The 11,106-nt window shown below is 41.0% G+C and overlaps 1 long non-coding RNA gene across 2 annotated transcripts in view; it reads right to left on the reverse strand.

The window, feature by feature from the left end:
• LOC116216562 overlaps positions 1–11,106 on the reverse strand; it is a 67,334-nt gene that overhangs the window by 32,063 nt on the left and 24,165 nt on the right. The window contains exons 2-3 of one of the 2 annotated variants that reach the window (XR_004159587.1): positions 9,543–9,633; positions 7,344–7,483 (exon numbers count right to left, since the gene is read on the reverse strand). This is a non-coding gene — a long non-coding RNA (uncharacterized LOC116216562). Of the gene's footprint in view, positions 1–7,343; positions 7,484–9,542; positions 9,634–11,106 lie in introns of those variants that run through there. The other variant, XR_004159586.1, reaches the window with a different exon arrangement.

Below are 11,106 nucleotides of genomic sequence, written 5' to 3' on the forward strand. Positions count from 1 at the left end.
AGAGTATTATAGTATTAAACAAACATGGCAAAGCACACGTTTACCTTCTTATAATTACTCTGTCCTGTGTCCTTCTACAACCAAGTCTTATCAGCATCAAACTGACAGCCACTAGTATAATCTCAGGCATTAGTTTCTCATGTAGCATTTGCTTCAGTATTCCAGAATTAGCTTGAAGCACAACAGCCCCATTTCCTTCAGAACATGAAATATTAGCAGTCAAGCTGCTCCTAGTACAAAAATAAAATGCATAAGGCTCTTGGCTTTTATCAGCAGTGCTTATTTTGGATATGCAACTCAAGCAACGGTTTGGATCTAAATTCACAGTAATCCTCAGTACAAAACTAGGCTGAAGTCCAGATACTAAAATAAAGCCTTTAGGAACAGCCCTGCTTCGCTGGTGGGGCATTAGCCCTCTGTCCTTGCAACAGCTTGGCAAGGAATTGTCGAAATTTCTCCCTTCTCTTTCCAGGGGGAACCGGATACTGTAACAGTTCTTAGAAGGATGACGCTCCTTTCCTCTTGCCTTCTTAGCTCCCCATGGGGAATGGGCCCAGATTTGCTGGAAAGGGCAGCTAGGGAAGGGGAACATATTTCTCTCTTCACTGAACATAACTCCAATCTAAACCTAAATTATTTACTTAAGACTTGTGTGAATGGCTGCTCTTGAAGTACTCTATGAAGGCAAAGATTAAAGAGAAACCTCAAACACAGTATTCCCATGAGAATAACGTCTATCATGGAATAGTTTGGGTTGGAATGGACTTTTAAGATCGTCTAGTTCCAATCCCCTGCTGTGAGCAAGGACACCTCCTATTAGACCAGGTTGCTCAAAGCCCCATCCAGCCTGGCCTTGAATGCTTCCAGGGTAGGAAGCATCCACAACCTCACTGGGCAACCTGTTCCAATGTCTCACCACCCTCACAACAAAGAATTTATTTATTTATTTATTTATTCTTATTATTTATTTATATCTAGTCTAAATCTACCCTCTCCCACTTAAAAGCCATTTTCACTTGTCCTGTTGCTACATGCCTTTATAAGACATCCCTCCCCAGCTTTACTGTAGGCTGCCTTCAGGTACTGGAAAGCCACTATAAGGACCCCCCCCAGAGCTTTAAGGTTGGAAAGACCAATAAAATAATCTAGTACAACAGTCCAACCATCAACCTATCAACAACAACAGACTGAAAATCCCACAAGCAAATAAAAATCAGCTCTACACTTTAGGCTGTCAACTCCAATCTCATTCCAACTGCAAGATTACTTTGACTTGTGGGTTATAAGGTTCAAAGCAAGAGGATGTGCAATAAATTTCTGTTTACAAGTCAGGAGCAATATATATTTTTTTTTTAATTATTATTTATTTATATATTTTTTTTTCTCCAACACTTCAGACTTCCATTACCCTATGACAGCTAGCATCACCATTTTGTTTTGACAGACACTATTTTAGGCACTGGGATTTTTAGTGCAGTTTAGTCAAAACTTTGGCATCAACAGCTGTAACCTCAGAAAAGATATGATGAACTTTAAACCACACAGATAATCCTTGTTTCGTGCATTGTCTTAACACCATATTGCATGGTTTAAGTACTGGTCTTGTTGAGCTAATCAGTACAAGCCTTGCTTGTACGAGAAATTTTGTGGGATTACACATTATGGGCAGCACATCAGGGTCTGTTGATTACAGTGCTGCATTCATCTCTGCACCACGGACCTCATAAAAGGTGCAGCAGAACTAGAAAAGAGCAGAGAAAAAGTTAATAAAGTAAAGGTAGAAGACAACTTCTGAGTAAGAAGAAACTAAATTAAGACACATCAGCTGGCCAAGAGAGGATAAAATCAATATCAAGAAAATTAGAAATGAAATGATTAAAATATATAAAATGTTTAAAAAGCAGACAGTTAATCATTTACTGTATCTAATAAAGGAATCTGGAAAGCCTGTTCTTAAATGGGTAGCAATTTAGAAATGGAGACCAAGGGAAGTACTTTTTCCATTACTAGTTTGGAATCCTGTGCCACAGGGACTAATCAAGATAAAAGACTGACTTTTTTAAGTGGAAATTAGAGGAATATGTCCAACAGCAGCTATCAAGCACAGCAGTCCAAATACAGACTTCAGATATGCATGCTGCTACATGACTGTCAGAAGCCACAAAGATCATTCCAAACACACTCCTTTTCCCAGGCCCTTTCCCAGTGCTGCTCTTGCTGGCCTCATCTGGAGCCAGGATACCCAACCACAATCACCTTTGATCAAATCTAAAGTGACAGTTGTTCTGTTCTCATAAATTTCATGTCTTGAGCAAGATTCACACTGAACTTTACAGACTATTGAATCATTTTCAACACTTATTACAGTAAGTGACAGAATACATTCCTTCCTTCATGATTTCTTGTTTTCTCGGGAGGACCCCAAAGAACAAAACCAACTCCCTCTATACAACTCACATTTGAGTAAATCTTTAGGAGACCAAAAGCCCCTTAAATATTGTCTCGGTTTCACATTTCAACAGTGAAAACATAACTATTTGAAAGCTTATGTGATCTAGTGAGCCCTGCACTCTTTCCAATAAGGTTAGGCAGCAGTTTCAGTGCTAGATCCCATGACAAACATTCTCTGTAACATCCTTGGTGCTTCTCTTGGCCAGGAAGCCACTTAGCAATACAATGTACAGAGCTTGCTGGAATCTTCTGTGTTTATGAGGAGTCATTTCATGTGAACATGGCCTGCTCCTTCTGTTTACCTGCTGCCCATTAACAATTTTCTAGCCAAAAACTGAAAGAGAGGGAGGCCACACACACCAGTTGATTAAAGAGAAAGGCTGACCATCAGCAGCGGGACACAGCTGCCACATGGCAAATGTCTTAATACTTGTGAGGTCCAACACCTGTGGGCAAATTACTTGCTACTGGAGATCATCTTGAGTTTATTTGCTACTCAATGTTTCTCTCAATGCATCCCCTAAAGAATTTTTACTAAGCTTCAGAAAAAAAGGCATTAATTATGAATAATGAAATTCCAATACAGTATTTACTACAATAAATCTGAAAGTATGCTGTAACAAGGTGGAGGTCAGCTTCTTCTCCTAGGTAATTAGCAATAGGACTAGAGGTAATGGCGTCAAGTTGCACCAGGGAAGGTTCAGGTTGGATATTAGGAAAAATATATTTCAGAAAGAGTGATAACATACTGGCACAGGCTGCCCAAAGAGGTGACAGAGTCATCATCCTTGGAGGCGTTCAAGAAACATGTAGATGTGGCACATGGTCTCGAGCAGTCACAGGCATGGGTTGATATTTGGACTAGATGATTAGTGGTCTTCTCAACCTTAATGATTCTATGATTCAAAACATTCCATTCAAAAATACGTTCAGTTCTTCCTTTGTCCACCAGAGAACTTGCTGGACTGGATGTCAGATGATCAACACAAGCATAAAAGATCAGTATTAACTACAAATTCCTCTGCTTTCAAGGAACTGCTTAGTTTAATGATTAAAAACCTCATGAGTGCTTGAATTGTGTGAACACCTGTTAGCATACTCTGTCAGAAAAGGTATTTGCTTGTTTATCCAAAAACTCTAGGTATATATTTGACAAAGGAATCTTATTTGATTTTCAAAACAAAGGTGAGATGATATTTTTAGGAGAAAAGTGCAAAGCTGAACTGGAAAGTTCAAGATCAGCACACAGAATTTCATTACTCAGCTTTTACTCAAGCAAGCATTCACTGTTCTGTAGGTATGGTAGCTGGAACTGTGAGTACTGCACCTTTAAATTTCCTGCTGCTCTGCTCCTGTAAGTAGCTGTATTAAAAGCCCCATACCCCTGCATATCTAGGAGGTCTGCACGCTTTAAAAAAGAGAGAGGGAAACAAACAAAAGACACAATGAAACATCACATGGCAGAGAATAAGCCAGGAAAATATCGGTCCAACCAAGAGAAGTTTGGGGAAGCTGAAAACAAAGAGTTACACAAGAAATGCTTATGTAACCCTAATTATAGAGGATGCTTCTTCCATAACCACAACGCCACATGGATGGCCTTCAACTGCGTATGTTAGAGAGATTAGGGGTTATTCTGCTGGCTCCTCCTTGGGCCTACCCCTCTATCCACATTTTACAGTGCAGCAGAAATTCACTTGCATCCACCACACCTTCGCCCCCTCCTCCCCCGAAAAAATGAAAAAGAAGAAGTGAAAGAGTTATCCCTACTAAAAAAGGATATTATTCTAAATAGCCACCAGACTCCATAAGTCAATAGAATTCTTCTGGTTGCATAAGAACCACCACACGGTGTTTGCACAGGGAAATAATCAATATGAATATCATCCAAATACAGAACTGACAACAGCAAGGATTATGATCTGAGGGAGGAGATGGGGGAGAGAAAGAGGCTATCCAAGTAGAAAAAGGGGAAGTGTCAGAGGTGCTGGAATCAGGAAAAACCCTTCCGAGTTTCAGTGCCTCAGCAACCTCCATTCATATCTTAAGAAATGTCAGAAATCAGGAAATATTACTTCAGGTTGCATGCTTCTGTCCTGGCCTATCAAACACACAGAGTAGTAACAGCAAATTACTGGAAACTGCACTTTGAACTTAGCCACTGGCACAGATCCCAGTCAAACAGAAATGTAAAAGTTCCTTTCCTCCATGGGGCCTCTTGTATGGGGGTGTCCCCATAGACGTTCAATAGCTGGTTGCAACAGGTTGGAATGAGGCCCTGAGCCAGAAAAACAAGCCCTGACCAGTATTATTTCCTACAGCCTGTGTTGTTTATGAAAAAGATATTTTGGCACATCGTTCCCAGCTTTGTTGGGCTCTATTACAGGTTTGAGCCCCATCGAGGAAAAACTGGCACTGTTTTCACAAAATGTTTACTCCTCCTTTTCTTCCAGGACTCTGCCTCATGCTTTCCTGCATACATGACAATAGGTAACATAAAGGTATATTTAAAGAAGAATTAGAAACAGCCAGACTAGTTGCTAAGCAAAGACAATGGATTTTCTATGAATGTAAAGGAAATTAGCTCCGAAACCCTATCAGTATTTTTAGCAAAGAACAAGCAACATATTTCCCAAACACCAGATTTCTACAACACTATTATAAAGAATAAAAAAAAGTCTCCAATGAAGTGTTCAGAAGCAGTAACTTGATGTTGCTAACATCCCAGAGAGCGCCAACTGAGTGCAGAAAGGCACTGTAGATTGCCCTTTTCCAGAGGTGAAGCGATCAAAAGATTGGACTCTTTGCAGCATGGTACATTTCTGCCTACAAAAACTCAATTTGCACAAGCAAATAAACTAGCTCACTATAAAATTAAAGGGTCAGACCAAGTCAGATATGCTCAAAAGTTAGACAGCTGAAGAAACAAACTTTTACTTAAGCCACAGCACAGGTGATCCTAGGAGGAAATGGTAAATCCCCATAGATCTACACCTTCTACTTCAGGCAACAGAGAGTAAGGGGAAGAGAGGTGTAGGTAGAGAGTATTTGCGGTTTTCTACAGGCACAAAGCTTACCGCATATTTAATCAGAAACAACAGATTGTATTTGAAGGAGAAAAAAAAGCAAAAAACTACCATCAAATGCTGTAGTCTCAATGCAGCAAATCGGATGTTATTGCTCATACCTCACCCTGTTTTTTAACCCTACAAATCATTACGTGTAATCATTTGCTTTCATTTTTTACGAGACCAGGATTTCCTTTTCTTCCTTTCCACCCCCTCTGCGGTGTGAGGGGAAATAAAATAAACTTCCCTCTGCTCTCCGCTTTTGGAGATTTAAAATGAAGGAAAGGCAAGAAAGGGATCAAGAAAAAGGACTATAGTATTTGTCAGGTATTTCTTTTCTTCATTTGTGTCTTCCTTGGTTTGCGTCAGCCCCTACAACTGATAGCAACATCCTCCTTAACAATAATCCTGAAATTTCATCTATCGCTTCTACAGACAGCAGCCCAGTAAGGAACACAGTCTCAGTCAGGTCTAGAGCTGAGAAGCATGGGTCCCATTTTTACTTATCACTGAAGGAGAGGAAACATTTAAAAAGACCACATCAGGACTGGTGAAAGGGAATGATTAAGAAAAATAATAGAGGGTAAATATCTTAGGGATCAAGCAAAAAAAGCCTTTCCAATTGATAATGGGTTGTGGGGTGAGTTGTTTTGTTTGGTTTTGAGATTTTGAAAGTTTGGTATAAGTTCATTTTCAAAAAGGAAGAAAGTAGTACACTGTAAAGATTCCAGATCAGTAAGTTCTCTTCTAATGAGACATGCAAAGACACGTATCCTGACCTTATGAAAATAAAGAGTGTTTGTGACAGTTTCAGCTCATCATCATATATCATTAGAACAGCACCACTGATGCCATTCGCTAAACCTTTTTCTTCCCCCGGTGGCATTGTAACATATGTTGTTACTGGATTAGCTTTCCCAAATGCATATAAATTTCTTTTATACAAACCCAATAATTGTTTAAAACAGATGCACCACAACTTCAGTGGGATAAAGCAAGTTATAATCTAAATTTGGCCTAAAAATAAGTCTGTTTCTTCTGCACTTGCAAACTCAATGCACAGAGAAAATGTAACATTTGAATTATCACAGCTGTTTAAGTAGAAAAAAGTCATTAGATCACCAGTTTAAAACACTATTGTTATTCCATGACATCGTCTCAAGGAAAATGATATCCTATAATTTAATAAGGCTAGATATTTTGTAGTGCCTGTGTAGCATAGGACAGACAAGTTGATGTTTCATAAGTAAGAAAATATATAAATGAGGCATTTCCAGGCTGTCTTGGATGCGAGAAACATGCCACAGCTGGCAGTAACATGACTTGTCTCAGGTGCACTAGCACCTGGCTTCTTTACTGTTCCGCATACATTTGCTTCACATGCAATGAAGAGCTACATTTTGGAGCACACTTTTGTACCTGTGTACCCTATCAAAGATTTTGGATTGTGTGTAACCTGGCATCTAACAGGCTCTCAGTTTCACTGAGGGTTGTGTCATGTATGAAGTTTTGCTGATAACTTTCACATCACGTACAAGCAAATTCTATTATGTGTTATTTTCCCAAGAATTGTTCTACATAGTTACTGCTGGTTTGGGGCTTGCTTGTTTTTAAACTTCATAAATTGTTTGCACTAAATGGCATGGGTTTATTGACAATAAATCTATAAAGCACAAACTGAAAGCTGAGTTATTCCCACAGTGCTGAATTATGTAACTCATGAATCAGACCCGGAGCTGTGGGTGAGCAGGTTAAGTAGAAGTAAACAGAAATTCAGTGAAGCACAGTTCTGCTGAAAAAATTTTGAAGTGTTACCCACCTTCTGTACTGCTTGGACTGCATGGATCACTGAATTTATCCCAAGGAGTCATATTAGATGTCAACACAAATTCCACCAGTTAGCTCATTGCAACACATAGGAGTTGAGAAGTTACAGCTGGCACATCATCAAATGAGAAAATCCTCTGACATTGGGAACAAGGTTTGTTTTGGAGGATGAAAGAAAAACTAAATTACCATGTGTAGAAAAGCGGAAAAAAAAATTAGGCCACTACCAGAAACTGCATTAACCATTTTTTTCATCATTACAATTACTATTATCAAGGTACTAAATTGACGCTTTTGTCATGGAGACTGTATCATGCAGCAAACAAGCACGTAACTGGTTTTGCTCCCCCCTGACTCTTCCCATTTAAAAAAAATGATGCTGAGATTAGAAGGACAGAGGGGAGCAACATTAAATCAAAAGGCTCAATAGAAGTTGTTCAGTCATTATGATGTTGCTGCGTTCTCTCCTCACTGCCCAGCTCAGACTCAGGAAAACTCATTTTTTTTAATTATACCTAAGCTTCCCTCCTCTTTTATCATATCTAGAGCCGATTATTCTACTTTTGCAGTTCAGAAGATTTACAAACTAAGGTTTCTTTGCCTACTACCCTATTTCATTTCCACCTATGAAGTCTGATTCCACAGATATCCTAATTTCTATTTTTAAAAAACATTATTTAAGCACAATATATATGTACCACTTATCCTCTAATTTCCTGACTATTGTGTATATTGCCTCACTGAAGTCACATGGCAGTACAACATTACTGTACAGCAGCTTTGCTGCACCCTGCCAGAGGAGTCAAGTTACCAGGAATGTCAACGCACTTTGAAAGGAGTGGGTTAGAGGAGAAAGACAAACACATTTAAGACTGTTACAGAGAACACACACTGCCCTGGGACAAACGCTGAAGTATGCAGCTGATTTGGCTCGTGTAGAAACAAAATACAATGGGAACATCCAAAGGTTTTCATTCTTTGAATGCATTATTTGTCAGTGTAGTTAATTGAGAACAAATATGGAAGAGCCGTTCTAAATACTGGAAGACTACATGATAAGAGCACAGCCCATGTCACGCAAGGCTGCTGGCTTTCCAATTATGTCACTTTTCATGCAAGGTCAAGAGATCAAATTCTGTTCTAAGTTGCACTAGTAAGTGGATAATGAGTATCGTAACAATCCTGAGTTTGCTAGAAGTATCTCAGATCTGCAGCAGGGAAATAGGGGAGACAAATTTCCTCTTGGAAGGAAACATTCTCTTCTCAAGCAGAAGAGAGTTCTCTGCACAGTATGAAACACACAGAGAGATGGAACGAGAACACAGAAGGAAAAATAACTGTGGGGAGTAAATGGGGAAACAAGTAGAAATCACAGCTGATACCCTTTCTCTCACACACTAATACCTTGAGGAGTTCAAAGGTTTTCCATGCCTATGGCATTTAGCAATTATAATCGCACAGTAAAATACCTAAGGTTAATGAGTAACCTCTAAAGGAAGTTACTTCACATAATGACAGCAATTTCTCTGAACTAAATGTTAATAATCAGGCCTGTAATACGGAGAAGGAAATAGTGGGCAATTGGCAAATGGAACTCGGTTACCTAGTAACAAGTCCTTGAGGAATGAGCCTGAAAAATTTGAGCAAGCAAAACACTTCCAGGCAAGCAGAGTAGCCTGACAAACAAAAAACATTTTGTAAAAACAGCAACTGTCCATGACACACAAAGTGGAAGCAGGTGCAGCAAATTATTTTGTTAACAGGCAGGCTGAGGGAGAATTAGCTAATGCCAAAGTAAAGGAAATGCTGTTGCATAATCAGCAGTAAAAGCAGGGCAACGAAGTTCACATTACTCCATGCAAGACATCAAGCAGCAGCACTGTATGTAGACAGGCCTCCTGTCACTTATGTTTAAGTGGTTCTTGTTTAGCCCTCCTGCTCATTCCCTTTTCCTGCCCACCACCCGACAAGCAGGGAACCCACACAGCTGTGTGTACAGCTGCCAGAGTAATACTGCTGAGTCAGCAAAAACACCCCTAGCTATGAGGTTGGAGAAGCTGTTGCAGAAGGGTTTTCAACACCTCTTGCAGAGCAATATATGCTCTGATCCCGGATGGGGTCATTGTAGTTTGTGATGAGAAAGACAGCAAGATGACTTTTACACTTCCACATGCTCTCTTATGTTGAGAAACTTACCAATAAAGTTGTCTTGCAAATCCATCACAGTTAAGGAAATCATGTACCTTCTTTATTCTCCATCTCAAAATTCTTTGGTCTGGTATAGAAGCTACACAGGAAAGAAAAAAAAAAAAACAAACCTTAGTCAACTTCCTTTATGCATTTTCTTGCAATAAGCAAACACCATGTTTTATCTCAAGCTGGACAAACCAGCTCTTCACAGAACAGTAGCAAATCCCATCTAAGCCACAAATAAGAAAACACTGACTACAGCAGCTGTGTTCTCCCAAAGCCAGCCCTTCCCCTGTTCTTCACCAATACGCACAGCAGTGGAACAGAATCACCCAAACACTTGGATGTGTATCTTCACTTTTGACTTGGATAACAGGGGAGGTCCCTGAAGACTGGAGGATAGCCAATGTCACTCCAGTCTTCAAAAAGGGCAAGAAGGAAAATCCGGGTAATTATAGGCCTGTCAGCCTCACCTCCGTCCCTGGAAAGGTGATGGAACAGCTTGTGCTGGATACCATCTCCAGACAACTGGGAGAAAAGGAGGTTATCAGGAGTAGTCAGCATGGGTTCACCAAGGGGAGGTCGTGCTCGACCAACCTAGTGGCCTTCTATGATGCTGTCACATGCTGGGTGGATGGGGGAAGAGCGGTAGATGTAGTCTACCTTGATTTTAGAAAGGCATTTGATACTGTCTCCCACGACATCCTTATAACAAAGCTGAGGAAGTGTGGGATAGATGAGCGGACAGTGAGGTGGGTTGAGAACTGGCTGACTGGCAGAGCACAGAGGGTCGTCGTTGGTGGTGCAGAGTCTGACTGGAGACCTGTAACCAGTGGTGTCCCCCAGGGGTCTGTGCTGGGTCCGGTCTCGTTCAACATCTTCATCAATGACCTTGATGAGGGGATAGTGGCCACCTCAGCAAGTTTGCTGATGATACGAAGTTGGGAGGATTGGCTGACACGCCTGAAGGCTGTGCTGCCATTCAGCGAGACCTGGACAGGCAGGAGAGCTGGGCAGTAAGAAACCAGATGAGGTTCAACAAAAGCAAGTGTAGGGTCTTACACCTAGGGAGGAATAATTGCATGCACCAATACAGGCTGGGAGATGAGATGCTGGAGAGGAGCTCTGCAGAGAGGGACCTGGGCGTCCTGGTGGACGACAGGTTGGCCATGAGCCAGCAGTGTGCCCTCGTGGCCAAAAAGGCCAATGGCATTCTGGGGTGCATTAAAAAGAGCGTGTCCAGCAGGACGACGGAGGTGATCCTCCCCCTCTACTCTGCCCTGGTAAGGCCTCATCTGGAGTACTGTGTCCAGTTCTGGGCTCCCCGGTATAAAAAAAAGACAGGGATCTCTTGGAAAGAGTCCAGCGGAGGGCCACAAAGATGGTGAAGGGCCTGGAGCATCTCCCCTATGAAGAAAGGCTAAGTGAACTGGGTCTGTTTAGCCTTGAGAAAAGAAGACTGAGAGGGGACCTGATCCAGGTTTATAAATAGCCGAGGTGTGGCAGCCATAGCGGTGAGGCCAGTCTCTTTTCAGTGGTACGTGGAGACAGGACGAGGGGAAACGGACAT

The sequence above is a fragment of the Meleagris gallopavo genome, chromosome 4 (genome assembly GCF_000146605.3).
Source record: "Meleagris gallopavo isolate NT-WF06-2002-E0010 breed Aviagen turkey brand Nicholas breeding stock chromosome 4, Turkey_5.1, whole genome shotgun sequence".
Lineage (NCBI taxonomy): Eukaryota > Metazoa > Chordata > Aves > Galliformes > Phasianidae > Meleagris > Meleagris gallopavo.